Source organism: Numida meleagris, chromosome 3 (genome assembly GCF_002078875.1).
Source record: "Numida meleagris isolate 19003 breed g44 Domestic line chromosome 3, NumMel1.0, whole genome shotgun sequence".
Lineage (NCBI taxonomy): Eukaryota > Metazoa > Chordata > Aves > Galliformes > Numididae > Numida > Numida meleagris.
In genome coordinates, this window is record NC_034411.1 from 75,640,379 (window position 1) to 75,658,452 (window position 18,074).

General features: G+C 40.5%; 1 protein-coding gene across 10 annotated transcripts in view; it reads right to left on the reverse strand.

Moving 5' to 3' along the window:
* ANKRD6 (ankyrin repeat domain 6) overlaps positions 1-18,074 on the reverse strand; it is a 108,510-nt gene that overhangs the window by 44,382 nt on the left and 46,054 nt on the right. For 8 of the 10 annotated variants that reach the window (XM_021392334.1, XM_021392333.1, XM_021392331.1 and 5 more), the window contains one exon: positions 1,863-2,018. The exons of the other annotated variants lie outside the window; for them this stretch is intronic. The gene's annotated coding sequence lies outside the window, so the exon portion shown is untranslated. The remainder of the gene's footprint in view (positions 1-1,862; positions 2,019-18,074) is intronic. 10 annotated transcript variants of the gene reach the window in all.

Genomic DNA, 18,074 nt, shown 5'->3' on the forward strand with positions numbered 1-18,074 from the left:
GTGAAAAACAACTGATGCAGAAAGTCTCAACAAATCTCAGTAACGACTTGTTTTCTGCATGGACCATGCTCTTAGCCTCCATTTTCTGAGCCCTAAGCTGCTTCTGGAGATGATTCTATGAGTCCAGCTCCTCCTCCAGCATCAAGGCTACTTTGCAAAGGCTTTACTTTCCAGAAAAAAATAAAAAAAGAAACCATTTAGAACGTGGTAAGCTCCTTCTTGCGCAGAGGATGTGGCTTTCCCTGGGCAGCCTGATCTAGTGTGTGACAACCCTGCCCATGGCAGGGGGGTTGGAGCTGGGTGGGCTTTAAGGACCCTAAGAACACAAGCCTTTCTGTGATTCTATGATTCCAGGGAGACAGACTCTGGCTTTCTGTTGAAAAAAACAAGAATCATTTCAGCCGGTGCATGATGAACTACTGTCAGATGCTTTGCACAACCAACGAAGGAGCAGATTATATCACATCAAACGTGCTTTGTTCAAAACCTTCAGAGTCCCTGTATGCAACTCTCCTTTATGTGAAGTAGGCCAAGCAGGAAAAGCTATGTTATTCCTTCGCTTTGTGTATACCACGCATATGGATGTGCAAGTATACATGTGACAGACCTGTAGCTCATTTCTGTACATAATTACAACCTTCAGCTATTCTGATTCTAGGAAAACACTTCTCCACATTCTTGTCCTCTCACATACATTTTCTACACATACCTGAGAGGATGAAAAAACTGTTTTATGTACACATACCCACACAAGAACGTACACAAGCGTGCAAAAATAGAAATCTGATTTTAAAGGAAACTAAGTGCACCCTTACAAAATGTTTAGCCTTCTAACAATGACAGCTTCAGAGGCTAAAGTTTTAAGGAACTATTTCTCCAGGTTTTGGTCTTTCATCTTCCTTTCTGTCCTGCACAACAGTCCTGCTTTGCATGCCAGGGAACTAGTAGGTACTGTATGCATTCCATTGTTAAGTTGTCAAGAACACAGCCTTCCACAGAAAGCACTACAAGCTTTATCTGTCTCAAAAGCCAGCATCTCACAATGCTTTTTCTGTATCCTAGTGCTTATCCTGCTTGAGTATTCATATAGCTGTGATTGCTTTTGAAGCAGAAAGCAGAATAAATAATCAACTGCAAATTATACTTCTTTCAACATACTTATCAGTCTATCATTGCTTGAATTGTAGGACTTATAGCAGAGATTCCATTGGGATTTCTTCTTATTCAGGTATATCAGATTTGTAGGTGTGTCAACATATCCAGCAAACCTTTCATTTTAACATATTTGCTGTTAAGATAGCCTCAGAAGACGCAAAGCTTGCTTTCACTCAAGGTTCAGGAGCTAGCAATGCTGTATGACACGTTAAAAGTTAATAGCCTATCACGTATATTAGCTTAGAAAAATAGCTCATCAAGCACTCCATGAAAGGAAACTCCCCACAATGGGGAGTGAGAAACCACTGAATCTCATGTGTTTTTTTTCCTGCCCTGGCCCACGCAGAGCACAGGGGATGAGTCTCCAGCCTCTCGCTTAGAGAAATCTCATTTCATTACAACACTGGCCACTTTATCTCACCAGCGTTGAACCTTAGACATGCATTTCAATGACATAGCAGTGTGACATAAATACAGCATCTTGGCTCCTCATGTAGAACTCTGAGTTCTTCTCAGTTATTTATCCAGGAATTTTTGCACATTTCCAAATAAATTTTTGCACATTTTCGAAGTATTGCAGAAAAGGGAAAAGGGAAAAGGGAAAAGGGAAAAGGGAAAAGGGAAAAGGGAAAAGGGAAAAGGGAAAAGGGAAAAGGGAAAAGGGAAAAGGGAAAAGGGAAAGAAAGGCAGATTTGCTTGTTACTCACTCTCAAGGATCAATCATTTAGTTTTTTCTGATGAACATTCTACAGCTGTGACTTTCAGGGCAACCTCTGGCTGGGGTTAACGGAGATGCCAAGTTCAGCCTTTTCCTGTGCTGACAGCACCAGGGTGTCTCTGTACCACAGTACGGTACACTGCTTCTGCAAAAGGAGAAACACATAATAAATGGAGTGTCAAATCGCACTGTGGAGTAAAGAAATTTAACACCAGTGCCCTTTGCAACATACAATTGCCTGAATACACCTGGGCAAAACGAGTTATTTCCTCCTGAAGTTTTCACAGGCACTTTTCACTACAACCAAAACAAGTTCAAAGCATGGCTTGCCGGTTTGGGTTGCGCTGACTGATCCTTGAAAATGCCAAGCAATGAGAATTGCATGATTACATGAGCAAGGAAAATCAGACACAGACCTTGGTAACTTCCCAGAAATCACATGCCGAATGAAAATGGGGAAAGGACTCATTCTGCTTCTCTCTCTCTTACCTTTCTCCGTAACACTGTACTGTCACCCCAGTTCAGATTTCCATTTCAGGATTTGAGCAAACAGACTTTTCACTGGCTATGGGAACTCATTAGGGGTATTCACTTAGCTTTCAGTTTTCAGCCCATGATCCTTCTCTTGTTCTCTTTCCACAAATACTTTCACTAGCTCCCCTTTCTTGCTGCTTTTTCAGGTTTCTTTGTTGCCACGCTTGTTATTACTTCCTTCTGGAAGTCTTAACCTCCAGAGAGTAAAACCTCCATTTTAGCAATATTTGTGAGCTGCTGGGAGAAAGCGTAGAAGATTCACAGGCCTGCCCCATCAAAGGAAGCAGCTCTCTACATTTATCATGTACTCATTGATATTGAAGTTATTTCCACTGCCTCATTCACTGGAGCAAGCAGCTCCCAGGTGTCAGGGCAGCCCACACCACCAGGCTAGCCCACGCCACTAGGCCAGCCCCCTCCATGGACAAATGGACCCATAAAGGATGAAACTATCCCATGAGTTGGGGGCAAAAATCTATCTCTGGTGCAGTTTCCTGAATGCTCTGGCTAATGCTGATATCCAGAGCAGCATCCTCCTCTTAGACTTTCTTTACTCTCACACCTGCGCTTTTTCCCCAGTGCTGGCACTTGCATTTCTCTGACTGTATGATGACTTTAAAACTCATCAGACTCCCTGATCTGAGTCTCCCCAAGCTGTGCAAACAGCTAGAGAAGACAGCACAAACGTAAGAATTACTAAGTGGGGCTCAGTAAAATTGCCATGGCTTCTTTCAGTAACAGTTAAAGCCTCATGCTGCCCATAGGTCTGCAGTGATCCAAGGGAAAGAAAAAAGAACTTCACCTCCTCCTCCCATCAGTCACTTTTGCACAGAAGTGACCATCATGTGGCAAGGACAGCTCTTACCCTACATACTCCAAGGTGAGTTCAAAGAATAGAGTTTAAAGTCACCCAGCAGCTCTTCAGTGCAGCCGGTTCACAGAATCATAAGATTGTAGCATGGCTTGGTTTGGAAGAGACCTCAAAGCCTACTCTACTCACCAGCTGTGGGCAGTGTGCAGCTCACCAGCTGAGGCTGCCCAGGGCTATATCCAACCTGGCCTTGAACACCTCCAGGGACAGGGAATGCATAGCTTCTCTGGGCAGCCTGTACCAGAACCTCACCACCCTGTGAGTAATAAATTTCTTCCTAACATCCAATCTCAATATCCCTTCTTTTAGTTTAAAACCATTCCCTGGGGTGCTTTTAATCTCACTCTTTTTTAGGGGAAATAAACAGTGCAACCAGCAGCAAAATCAACTCAGTGTGTGGAGGTCTGGTACTGTAGCTATAGACAGCTATTTCAAGGTGTCGCTGAATTTAACACTAGTTCCCCTCAATATCTTTTCCTTAAGAAAACAGCAGGGGAAAAGATGGCAGATCTGAATAAAAATCACTTCTGCTGTGGTAAGAAACAGTTATTCAGGAGTACCTGCAGCTCTCTCAGGAATACTGCTTGTTTATCAGATTAACTGCAAGAGTGCATGCACCCGCACCGTCTTCATTTTGAGAGCATATGCATGCCCTGACAAGCACCAAGAGGGCTGTTCCCCTGCCTCTTCTCACCAGTTTACTTTTTATATGGAAAGCTGAAGCTGGACGCGGACGTAGAAAGGACTGGCAAAAGACACTGCACATTTTGGGGGAGAAAAAAAGCCTCCTTATAAATTAAGTTTTTCTTTCCCCCTACACCCACAGTGGCAGTGTAGTCAGCTTACACAGTTAACAGAAATATTCTTCTGTTCTTAAAAGAATAAGAATATATGCCCATTATTCCCATTATACCCTAAAACAGATAAAGATGACTAAAGAACAAGGTCCTTATTTGCAAGCGGTGAGGAAGTACATTCAACAGTAGGTGGTCACTTCCTTGTGGGAAGTTTAAATGATCATCTCCTACTGAATAAAATGATCATCATCTCAGACTGTGGAGAACAACCAGTTCTTGACCACAGGGCTGCCAAACAAGGCCTAGCATCTGACACAGTTTAAGCTTTTCTATGGTTGACAGAAGAAACCACCTGCATCCTTTCTTTGGCCGTGTGAGTCTGAAAAGCAAGATCCCAAAGACTTGGCTGTCCACCAGGGGTTATGAAGAACTAAGCCAGCACTCACATATCAAGTACCAAACAACAGCTTCTTATCAACTCTGAGTCACTGTTTCTGCTGGGCTCAGTAAAAGCATCTGCCTGTAACCAGGAGGAAGAGTTGTATACCATGAAGAATGGAAACCTTAGATAGTATATTTCTGTAAGTGACTGTAGTAACATGAGTTATCCATATAAAAAGTACACATATTAGGGAGGGCACTCCTACAGATTTCTGTATCAAAGGCTATTTTTTGTTACAAAGAAGAGTATCACCGGGCAGCTTAAACTCACCTTGAGCTTCCATCCCTCCATCTCTGAAAATCCAGGAGGTTTCAGTGTCTGAGACCTCAGCTTTGTTCCTTCTACCAAAAGTCACTGACTTTACTGAAGGTGGAGAGTCAAAATTTATTACCAGAAAACACACTAAGTGTAAGTATTTTTCAGGAAACAATTCTTAGATTTATTTGTTGTAGACATTAAGAAAGAAAAAAGAAAGTATGAGCCACAAGTCTTTTCCATGTCTTTTCCCTATTCTTGCACACTTCACTACATAACTACTTTAAGCCACTAGTGGGAGATGGATTTCTGGATTAGCCACACCACACTGTCATCACGTACAGGAGAAAAAAAGGCTGAAAAACAGTGTGTGGACCCTGACAACAAGCACATCCTTCATAAAACTCACATTCATATTATACAGCTGTCACAGTCTGTGTAGTGTGGGGTTTTTGTTGTTGCTTTGTTTTGAAAGAACGATGCATTTTCAAATGAACTTTTGTGTTAAACAAAACTGGAGCAGTGGTCACCTCCTCCCCTTACAGTTAGAGAGGTGCCCAAATACTCTACCTGGGAGATGGTGGCTCCACAGGCCTGAAATGATCCCTTGGGTCTCAGTGCAATTTCACTGCTTTTCTCAGCAGTGTTTGCAAGTGATGGAAGTCACTTGGCCTGCTTGAGCTTTTGAGAGCTGCAGACAGGAAAGTGCTAAGAATAAATAATCTCTCTTGATCTTTGAAGCAGAAATCATTGCTGAAATGCCAGTTCTGTGACTTCAATTAGAAAATGCTGTTGTAAGACCTCGCCATCCCCAATTACTACTAATTAACATCCCCACATAATTCTGCCGCTTTGCCTATCTTTTTCCCCCATGTATTCAGATTAGATGTGTTTATGTAGAAAAACCTGGTAATACAGAAAGACATCAGAAAACTATTATTTATGTCTTTGTCTTGACCTTTTTCCACAGTTTTGCTGACTACATTATAATGGCTTTTTCATTTGTCTGTCATGAGAAATTGGATGGAAAATGGGAAATGACAATGGTAATTTCTGTAAGAAAATCTTTCAGTTATTGTAAAGTTCGAACAGAAGCAGAATTAATTTGTGACTAGTATAGTTATTCTCCACTTACAAGTGCTATTTATGATTTAGGAAGACTTTACTAATTTTTTTTAACAGAGAGAAAACAACTCATGGACAAAAAAAAGAACTCTCTGAATGGGGCATATGTTAAAAACATCAGTATTTGAAATAGTATGTACACGTATTCAAATGTAAGCAGGAGAAAGACATTATACTTGTCAGACAGCTAGAAAAGTTCAAAATTCTTTTTACCCAGGCAATCCAAATTTCCATGTAACACACACAAAAAATCAAAGTAGATTACACAGTAGGACCGCAGCTGAAGAAGCACAGTGCCTACCTCTCCAACCTCACAGCTGGCCTGCACCTCAGGTCTGTTTCACTAGTTACGTGGGTACCAACGTTATTTTTGATCACCTTATTCTTGCTTCTTATTCTTCTAACCTTACCCTGCACAAACTCAGTATTTGCTTCTTTATCCACAGTTAAAATGAACTGGCTGTTCTACAAGTTCTTTTCTTTAAGGCAGAGTGAAGATCTCGTAGCTCCTTAAAATATCCCTGGGGAGTTTAGATGCTATACTTTAAAATCCTCGCTCATATTTCTTCAGCTGTTATTTCTGTAAGAAAGTCAGAACATGTAATCTGACCCTCTAGTAAGCACGTAAACAAGTATTAAAAAAAAAAAGAAAAAAGAAAAAACTAGGTGCTGATACTGAAACAGGCAATAGTAGAAGAATCACAGTCACGGAACCACACTTGAATTTCAAATGCCTAATGCACACATGAAGGCCGTTGCATTGATATGCAGGACAGCCCTAACCCAAGTAAAGCAACAACACGTGGGTTTGCTGGGCCCAACCACGCTTGCTCCAGCTCCTCCTCCAAAGCACAGGCCAGCAGGTGCTGTGTGTGAGAGGCTGCACACAGCCACAGCACCTGAGGAGTGAGACTCGAGTCCTGGGCTGCACCTAGCAGCACAGCTCCCAGCAGGGAGGGCCTTGGCCTGTGCTGCTTCTGCCATTGACTGTGCACCATGGCCTCTCCAGGGAAGAACTCAAAAAGAGAGTCAAGAGCTGTGGGCCTCACATCCCATCTACAAGGCTTGACAAGGTGAAACCCAAACATTTGATCTTGCACGTTCTTCCATTACCCCAGACGCACTGCTGCATGCATGGGCCTGCACTGAATGACCCTCAGCACATCTGAGGGAAAATAAGCTCAGCTGAACTAAACAAAACAAGACCTGGGAATTTGACCTTGGTTTTTAATTCGAATGCCACACTGATCCTAATTTAGACTACAGTTTAACAAAAACTGTCCAAAGCCAGCTTTGTTTCCTCACAGCATAAATCTAGATATCTTTTTCTAGTGTTCCACCCAAACATAAATTGTTAACAATACAAAATGAAGTAACAGTGAATCTAGAGTGTTACTTAATTCAGAAGCTGCATAAAAAGATTAACTTAACAAGATCCATGTTCAGCTCCTTTTATCCTTTGCCGTATAATTTAAGTCATCACTAATTAGTCACACTTTTATGAAATTCTTGCAACTAATACAAGTGTTGGCTGTTACATTCCTGTTTGTACCTTGCTTCAAGATTTAAATCATGTTTTAGTTCCTTCAACAAACTCCAAGTATCTGTGGATTAACTTATTGTCATTGGACTGAGTGATGGAAACAAAGCATGAGCTGTTTTCACAAGTCACGTAAAAAGATTTGTTGCTCTCCATTTATTCCAGCTGCTTCATAGTACAGGCCATGTCTCTAAGGCTACATATTTTAGCTTAACAGGAGCTATGCTGATACTTAGCAAGTTGGAATGTAAATCTAAGTGTTCAAGCCACATAATTAAACTCAGGTATCTGATTTTAGTATCCAATTTAGAAAATAGCAATTCTACACTGAGCAAGACTGTACATATGCCTTCCTGAACTGCTGCTCCTCTCAAAATTGCAGTAGTGTACATTAACAGGAAAAGGAAGGGCACAGAAAAAGTTAGTTCATTCATGGAGAAAACAACCTATTAACAGTTCAGCCTTCTAGCCAAATACTAGCAGTCTGAGGCATTCAACCTGTTTTGTATTTTTCCCCTTCGGTTTTCTTAAGTAATGTCTGTTGCCAGACCTCTGTGCATACCAAGTGTAGCCAAACATTTTTAAGTAGCGGAAAATGATACAACAAGGGACAACAGGGGCAAGCTGAAGTTTGGGAGATTCACAGTGGACATTAGGATGGCAGTGTATTGCTCGAACAGATGACAAAGAGACATGGTAGAACCTTCTCTGGAAATATCCAAGGCCCCACTGGACAAAGCCAGGGCTGGCCTGAACTGGTGCAGTGATAGTTTTACTTCAAGCAAGAGGTCAGACTAGATGGCCTCTTGAGGTCCCATCCAATCAACATGCGATGAGTCTACTGCAAACAAAGCCACCTTACCTTAGCCACATCTTATCCAAACAAAAATAAACAGTGTTAGAAAATACAGTACACCTACTCTGCCTCTTAAATTCAAGTACAATTTCATTTTTAAATGGTGCCAAATCCAATTAACATTCTATATCTATGTACAGTATTTCTTTTTTACTTCAATTTCCTACAATCTTTGACCATTTTAAGACTTGGTATTTTACAAGGTCTGTGCACTTGTATTAAGATATGCCACACCACAGAGAACATAACTATGATTACACAGGTACACACTACTATTGAATTTATGTTAACTTTCCCTTCTCAGTCTACTTTTTCCAAGAGCTGTTTCCATAAAAGTGGTCAAAATACCTTCATAGCATAACTTCCTGCATCACTACACAGACATTTCAAATGAAATGGATTTTGCTATTTGGTAACCTCTAGCATTTGAGCACCATCAGAAGATACTGTTCAATTCATTTCCATTTTTTGTTATTCCTTCTTGGATGAGCCTACACACTTCTGCTCAGGAGTAAATTGCATACCCTGAGAACAGGTTCCCAAAATGTCCCGGAAGTTGTAAAAGGAAAACAGGTTGCACGTTGTTCCAACTAACTGGAACCAGTAACTGGAAGAATAGCAGGTTCCTTTAAAAAAACAAACAAATAAACAAAACCAACAGAAACATTAGTGTTGAAAACCTAATTAAGCCTAATTCAGTTTAGCTTTGATTAGCACTAAGATTCTGTTTACCTCACCAGGTTCATCAGAAACACAGCTAGCATGAGTTTACTTGGGTATCTTATTTCTTATCTATAATTTCTGGAAACTCTATACTGTCCCCTGACTAACCAAAGTGAATTTACATCTTCACAAATATTCATCTGGCAATTAGTAGCTAGAATGCAGACTACAATTTATGAAAATGCCACAACATGCAGGCAGGTAACTTACATATTATTTGTTAAAAACTATTACCGCCTGAAATTTGGTTCGGTAAGCGTAACCCAAGGAGTATAACAGGTCTCAGTGAGCCTATTTTAGACTTGTTCAATTTAAAAATAAGTTTTTCTAACAGCTTTCAGAACAGCAAAGACATCCGGAATGCAAAGGGCACATTTTTCTCCTTCATTCTTCCACTACAGCCACTCTTGTCTTCACTCCCTTTACTGAGAAAGAAGTTTGTCTTCACAGTGGCATTTCCACTGACAAATTTGCTAGAGATGTACTCTCCTAGGCAGTTTCTAGAGTACTTTGTTGTTGTTGGGATTTTTGTTCATTCCTGTCAGTAAAGTATGATTCTAACAACTGAAAGACATCAACTCCGCAGGATAAAAAGGATGGTATACTTGCATCGTTTTCAGGACACAGCTGCACATTAAAATAAGCTCAACTCTATTTTTTGAAGAAAATATCTATCTTTTCAGCACTTCAGTGCTAAGCACTGAATTAAATTGATTTAAAGGGAATAACTGATGACACTAATAAGATGCAAGCTCTTACGTGCGGGATATGGTCCCCCAACATTATCAGCTATGACAGGAGCTTACGTGGTACTCAGAAAATTAAAACGCATAGCCGGCAATTAGTATATTAATGTCTTCTGTGGGACAGTTCAACACAGAATCTATAGGCCACTTTTGGGCCTGACTCCTACATGGGCAGTTATCTTTTTTTTTTTTTTCCATTTATGCACTTCATTGGTTTGCTTGGAGAATTTTTGGACTTAAAGTCACTGCCAACAATTCAGACACATGTCCTTTACTGTTAGATAAGTCTAACAGAGAAATACTGGCACTGGTACTGCTAGGGACTGGTAGTGCCTTTCCTATGGATGAGCAAAGTGTCAGCAACTCATTAGCAATTAGTATGCTCCTTGCTCAGTAAATCATTTCCAAACGCTGACAGTCTTGGCACCTCTCTCTGCCACTAACCTCAGGCTGCAGGAAGGTTACTGTGGAGGTGAGGCTGAAGCAGCTCAACATCACCTGGCAGCCACAGATTCGCTTGAACACATACACACATATACATGAAGCTAAGACATTGCAATGAGACTGAAAAGACACAAATGGTCGGGTATGCTTGCTTGTTGTCTTTTTTTTTTTTCAATTAAAAAAGGGAAATCTGCCATACTACATCTGTTGCTCAACAGTTGAAATGAGATGATGGGCAATAAAGAGTAATTATCCACCTCCCCATCACTTGCACATACAGGAGACTGCTGAAGGACAGACATTACTCATGTAAGACTGCTTCCCACATCATTCGTCAAACGAAAAGCGAGCACTTCAAAATTCAGGTGGCATTCCATTTGGCCAAATCAGTGTTTTCAGGTTTCCTCAGTCCATAGCAAAACTGAAATTGTTGGGACTAGCTGTGACCAATTAGGAATCCAAAACTGGAAGCTTGAGCAAAACAGCCCTGCTATGACTATTATCATAAATGCAGTGGCTGAAAGATGGCAGAATAACACTGTAGTCCTCCACACTGCAAAAAGAGAACCACAGCAGGAGAAAACTTGTTTTTCTTCAACAGACATTTCATTTCAAAATCCATTTCTTCGAACCATTTCTTTTTACAAATTGGTAACTGCTTGCTGGTTTTCATCTTTGCATGCTGCCAGAAAGCAGAATTCTACAGAGAAGGAAATCAGATTCAGTCTCAACTTTTCATGCTTATGAATTTCAACTGGGAGTGTATGAGTTGTATTGCTTTTTACTCACACTTCATCTTCCCCTGCAATAGAGTTTTGGTTAGTTTACAATGCACCTACAAGAGGTTGCTGCAAACTACCAGTGTAAATGCATTTACTTTGGGACCATTTATGGAAACCTGGTGGGAACCTGTGTGCTTCCAGACAGCAAAACACCAGTTCCTCACTTCTACTGCCCAAGAAAGGCAGTTTGAAAACCAAAGATGCATGAAAATGACAGAAAAAAAATCATAAAGAGCATATACGGATAAAAAAAATAGAATATTTTAACTTAGGTTCAGAATCTTAGCTGTTCATTGAAAAAAACACCATTCTATCAGTGACCTTTTCTATTTTTCACATTTAGTATCAAAACATACTTTACTGCAAAAATTAGTCTGAATCAGGCTGTCAATAAATTTTGAAAAATCATAACTGGCATGAAATAAAAAGATGTAGAGTGTTTACAGGATGCTATTGATTCAGCCTCACCTTTTCCTGCCTTTACCCCAATATACTCAGAATCTTCTCCTGAAATATTTTACACCTTTTAGCCCTTTTTCTACTGCTCTGTTGCTCGTCCCCTTGTTTTCTGTTTTGATGTCCTCTCCAAACAAACAGAACTTACAGCATATCTGAGAACAAATCCAGGCAGCTCCCCAGTGACATGAAGCCAAGCACTGAGCTTGCACAGAGCTCAGCACAAAGCCAGCCAAGGAGCACTTTGCAGAGATGTCAGAACAGATTCTTGTATTACTCCAACAAAGAGAAAGATGACGCATTAGCAAAAAAATCACATATCCTTAAGTATCCTTAAATTACCGGAAAGATGCTTGGTATATAATGAAGAAGGAAACATCACCCCCAAAGGATCTACTGTGTAAGTTATGTTATTATGAATGTATGCACTGACTCCTTCACATGTTGTTAAGAAATTCCAGTTTTTAACTTACATACTTCTTGACTTAAGGCCTTCTGGGAAAACTGAACATTTCACTTGATAAGGATGTATCCAACAGAACAATAGCTAAAAGGTGGAATAATCATTTGGCAGACTGCCTTAATAGACTAACCCTTCAGAAGCTTCCCATTTTTTCAATGTTCACTGGTTAAAACAAAAGACTGCAGTATCTCTTAGAATTCCTAGGAGAGATATCAGAAAATTTTTTAAACGGGTGATTATTGAGAAATTTCCAGACACTGAAATCACATAGGGTAAGTTTGTTCATTAAAAAAAAAAATCTAGCATGTCTACCACATTCATTCCTTGGAAATAAAGAAAAATCTCGTTTTTAGAGTAAACAAATATTTATTTTGCTTCATCTAGTTCTGCTTATCTTTACATTGCTTCTTCTCCCCTCAAAAGTTAGACAAGACAATAGGCAGGCAGACAAATCAGAAGATACAGTGGAATGCTTCCCGGAAGTCTAACAAAATTACCTCAGTCTACTGATCTCTGCATTCACCTTCTGAACACAACCCAGGCAACACTTAAGTAAATATTTATAATAAATTACTGCATCCCTACAAACTGTCAGATTTGCTTAGTGCACGTTATTCAAGATAGACACGGTTATTTCCCACATTTGAAAAACATCCGTCTATTTAGGAGGAGGTATTTCTAATTATCTTGAGCAAGGATGGATAAGGCAATTATATCCTGCTTCCTTTTGTCTTAGTCGTGCAAGCCTTCCTTGAAGAAGTTTCACAACATTCGTTTTCTTTTTTTGGTATTAAACCAGAAAACAGTACTTCTGGAGCAGAATCTCACTTTCTTTAATTTACTATTTAAAATTACTTCTGTGGGTGCCCCATCCCTGGAGATGTTCAAGTCCAGGTTGGATGGGATCCTGGGCAGACTGATGTGGTGGCCAGCAATTCTGTCCTGGGAAGGGGGCTGGGAATTAGATGATCTTTATGGTCTCTTCCAACCCAAGCGATTCTATGATTCTGAAATATAACAATAATAATAACAACACAAAAACAATAATAATTTTCTGCCTGTGTGCTTGCATCAGTGGTCCCCTCCTACTGGTGCAAACCACTGCACCCATACTAGCACTGGGCACTTCCCAGCACCAGTTCAGGACCCTTTAATGGCACGTAGGGAAATCTAGCTGTTCCTTCATCCAGCGCAAGGAGAGAGTCCCCACAAACAACAGAGCATTATCTTGTCCACCCAAGCAAGTTCACAGCTGAGTGCATCAGAGGAGATCTGATTCATGCCCAGGCAAACAGCAGGGCACACTGCTGCAGTTATGCCACACCTCCAGGGCCTTGCAAGCATGCAGCATTGTACTGGTGCTGGCTGCAGTCTACACTGACTGCGCAAAACTGAACTGTCATGCTATAAGCAACTTTCCACTGCAAAGTTAAATACACTTATATATGCATCCTGATATAGTGTATTCCAGAGGAAAAAGACTATCTGTTTCTGCTTTAACAGGAGCTTTCATAGAATCACAGAATGGCTTGCGTTGGAAGGGACCTCAAAGATCACCTAGTTCCACCCCTCTGCTGCATACAGGGTTGCCAGCCACTAAATCAGGCAGTTTGAATGACTCGGGGGTAGTTAATAATAAGTAGTATTTGTAAGCGCACTAACTACATAATTCAATTCCTGAATGCATCTCCAAGAATATGTCATAAAGTCTCTCTTCCTCAGTTTTCCTGAAAACAGCCTTTTATGAACAAATCGTCAGTGAATGAATTATGCCACTTTTCAGATCTTCCTCAGCTACAAAACCTTTGTGCTTCCAATGGATGCGCCGCTCAATTAGAAAACAACTCCATAACTGTGACATATGTAAGGGAGCAAATTCTAATCACTGGAGATTGACAACAACACTTTCATTTACCAAACCAGGACAAGAATTTAAACTTAAGAAAATGTGAATCTAAAACACTTAAAAAGATACCCTCATCTCTGAACTGCTGCTGCCACTGTCACATAGCATGCATCCGACGTACACAGTTCATTTGTACTCTGAATGCATACAGAAAAGCATACAAATTAAGCTGTACAAGCTCATTTTTAGCCAAAACCAGTACTTGTTATGCATCTTATATATATATATAGCAGCATAAATACTAGCTATTACATTATAGAAGAGCAGAGTTGCTCCTCAGCAGAACCCTCAATTAAATATATTCATATACCTACATTCAGTGAATAAGATGCAAAGCAGCCATTTCACTACTATCTTCATAATGTAGATACCTAAGCTCCACCATTCACCTGGTGCATTTGACAAAGTATCGAGTGATGTCAAAAAATACAGTGACTTATTAAGCTGAGACTGGTAAACTTAGGCAACAGTGATACTGCTGCCACAACTCTTATTTAGTTTTTATCTTCTAATCTTAGGGGATAACATGCTTTTTTCCATTATTGTTATTATTATTTATATTTAATAACTGATTTATCAATGCAACAGAATCTTAGCGCATCAGCTTTTCACAATTTTTGGTCTGCCATGCTATACAAGCAATATTTTTGAAAAAAAGACCAGTCTAATGGAGAGGTGAGCGGCAATTAAAGCCTCCTACACATCAGCCACAGAAAACAGACAGGAAACATTCAGCACATGCAGCTGCAATATAATTTGTAACTGAACACTGGATTGATTGTACAAACATGCCGTAAAAGAAGAAAGGCAAAAGAGAAATGGCACCATACTTTATAGTACATTGAAGGTATAGCATTCAGAAAGAAAGTTGTTTAACCATCCACAGATCATGCTTGAGTTATTAACTGAGTATCAGAGCTCCACATGAATGCATCAGAGGCTCTGCTTACTTTCAGGCATTTTTGCAAATTCACTGCAACGCACTCGTGACATGCCTGTCACTCAGTCTCATCCTGCAAAGCTGTTTTGTGCCTTTGCACCTCTAATAAGAATTTTGGCCAAGAAAAGATGACTTACAAAGTGCAAAATGGTAGAGCTGTCTGGGCTGGGTTTAATAAAGTGTACCAAATGGTTAACACCTGAAGAGTATTCAGTAATATGTATTATCAGGTCGTGACACAAGGAATTTCTTTCAAGACAACTGCATTTGGCTATTTGGGTAAAAACGTCCAACTAGTCCTCAGCACAGGTGTTAAACTTAAGAGGACTAGCAAAATCCTCCCTGAAGCCTGAGCAGGGCAACTCAAAGAGTCACGGCCACAGCTCCTACCTACCTGCCTTCTTAGAGTGGCACCGGGAGGGGGAGATGGCATTGGGTCTCTGTGTTCATTCAGCTCTTAATCCCTTTGTTCAGACTGACAGCAGAGGAGGCCATTAGTGTCTGCTCTGCTTGGACTCTCTGCTATTAGCGCTACTTAAGCTTTTCCAAGTAAATTGCATGTGTCAAACGAATACTGCTCAGTGATGGCAAAAAAAAACCGTAGTCCTTTCTTACTCCCTTCTTACTGACCCACCCAGGAGCAAGGGGGAAGGGCAGAGACAAGCCTGGAGCCTTTGGCCAACCCTCTGCAGCTCCTTGTTCCTCTCGCTCACTATATTGCTATTGTACACTATTTACAGGCAATACGTCATTCCCTCAAATTCATTCCCTATAAACTAACTGCAGGTGAATGACTAAGTATGTGTCTCTGTCAAATTGCTTAGCAATAGTGACCCTGCTGGATATACTTTATCTAACCGAAGCCTTACACAAGATTAGGTTTCAAGTAGTTATAATTTCCCTATACAGTTAATGGAGAAAGAGAAATGGAGGTAATTCAGTCACAGGACACGTGTTCCAGGTTCTTTCTGAACCCTCCTCTGACTACAAAGGGAGCTCACCTCCAATTTTACACCTCAGCCTAGGCGGTGTGAATGCCATACATAACAGTGAGCTGGCCATCCACGAAAGAGAGACTTTGTTATTTCAAGGCTTCCACAGTCTTGCAGAAAGAGCTAGAACCTGTCTGTAGCCTGTCTTCTCAACTGTAAGTATAGCCCTGAGCTATCTGTGGGCTATGTGATTCCCAGCACCTTTTAACCGCTTTTAATTTATCCCTCATTTGGCATCATTAAGCAAAAACACTTTGCACCACTTTGAGTAGATTTAATCTCCCAGATGCAAAACTTTAAGTAGAAAGTAAGTGTTGATTCTTGACCCAATTAAGTCATTGGGAATTTGCTGTTACCTTTGATGGGTTTGGATTTCACTCCAACTTCTGACAGTCAGAGAGCAGTAGGCTTATTATTGTTTGTATTTGCAAATGGCTTTTATTTTTCCTATTTCAGAACATAGGATCCTTTTTGGATCTCAGATCAGTTAATTTACGAGTCTTCTCCAACACTAGCTATAATATTGCACACTTAAGAATTCGTTCTGATAAATCTAATGACTGCTGTTTAAAAACTGGCCATGTTCTTTCAAGTGAACAGGATCACCACCTTGCGATACAATTATAGACCACAAATTTAAAAAAAAAGTCTTAATTCAAATATGCATTTAAGGTAATTACACCATTTCTCCATTGTGTCTTCCATCCTTCCCTTTGCTCTTTTTCAGAAAGAAAAACACGAGACAAGGCAAAATATTACATAAGTTTAAGCATATAACAGTTAGGCAGTTCAAAGTTAAGACTGCCGAAAGAACATTAATTGAGCCAATGGTACACGCACTGCTAGGCACACGTTAGAACTATATAGTGCAAGGGACTACAATACACAGACACTAAATTTCAGTTTAATTAATTAATGTTACAATTCTTAATGGAAAACTTATCTTTATACCTGCGAATCTGCTGGCTTAGTTTATTCTTTGTTTAAATTCTTTGTGATGAACGTAACTAGCTGTGTCACTGTTTCATTAAGTACTCTGACATTTTAGCTAGATATTTCAAAGAGATTTATGCTCCTCAATCCAAAAGGGGCAAAAGAGAGAGGCAAAGATGAACAAAAGGCTATAGAGCAGTATGACCGTGGGAATGAGGTGCCCTCCGCATTAAAATAGCAGAGCTCTTTAGGTTAACAACACAAAGGATAACCCACAAAATGTTATTTATTTGGGTCTCTCTAAAATACAGAGAGTTTTAGGAGCACCAGGTCCAGGAATTCACTCACACCAACAAGCTGGCAGATTCCCTCTCTTCCTCCAACTATGTTCCACAGCGTACTCTGATATTCATGTTACCCCACTTCTCTCCCTCACAACCATATTGAAAAAACAACAACAAAAACAATAAAATCCCCACCCCAGAAGACAAACAAGTGACACTATCACCCAACCACGGGTGCCTTTGCTGACTGTAGAACAAGCTTACAAAGACAGACAGAGGTTCCTTAAGGAAACAACCCAGATTAGGCACTACATTTGGAGATTGTTATGGTCCTCTGAAGGAACTATTTCTTCCCATTCTCTGGAATAGAGTTAAATTGAAACAGGTTGACTAAGAGCGATGTTCAAATTTGCCCAGCTTACTGTTTCATTAGCACCCAGAAGATTTCACAAAATGACCTCCTTATAGTTGTCACAATTATTCAAATCATTATGTTAAAAATATATTAGAAAATACAAGCATTACTGAATTATAAGGTTATTGGTGTAGTGAGAATGGTGGGGGAGGTGATCATCCCCTGCTTCTCTGCCTTTGTGAGGCGCCATCTGGAGCAATGCATCCAGGCCTGGAGTCCCCATCATAAGGAAGAGGAAAGACGTGGAGCTGTTGGGGCAGGTCCAGATGATCACAAAGATGATAGAGGGCTGGAGCAGCCCTCCTACAAAGACAGGCTGAGGGAGCTGGGTTTGTTCAGTCTGGAGAAGACTCCAGGGAGACATCATTGCAATTTCCAGTACTTAAAGAGAGCTTATAAACAGGAGGGAAACTGACTTTTTACATGCAGGTAGTGACAGGACAAGAGGGAATGGTTTTAAAGAGGAGAGATTTAGATTAGATGTTAGAGGAAAATTCTTTACACAGAGGGTGGTGAGGCCCTGGAACACACTGCCCAGAGAAGCTGTGGGTGCCCCATCCCCGGAGGCATTCAAGGCCAGGCTGGATGGGGCCCTGGGCAGCCTAAGCTGGTGGGGGACAGCCCTGCCCATGGCAAGGGGTTGGAACTAGGTGATCTTTAAGGACCTTTCCAACCCCAGCCATTCTATGAATCTATG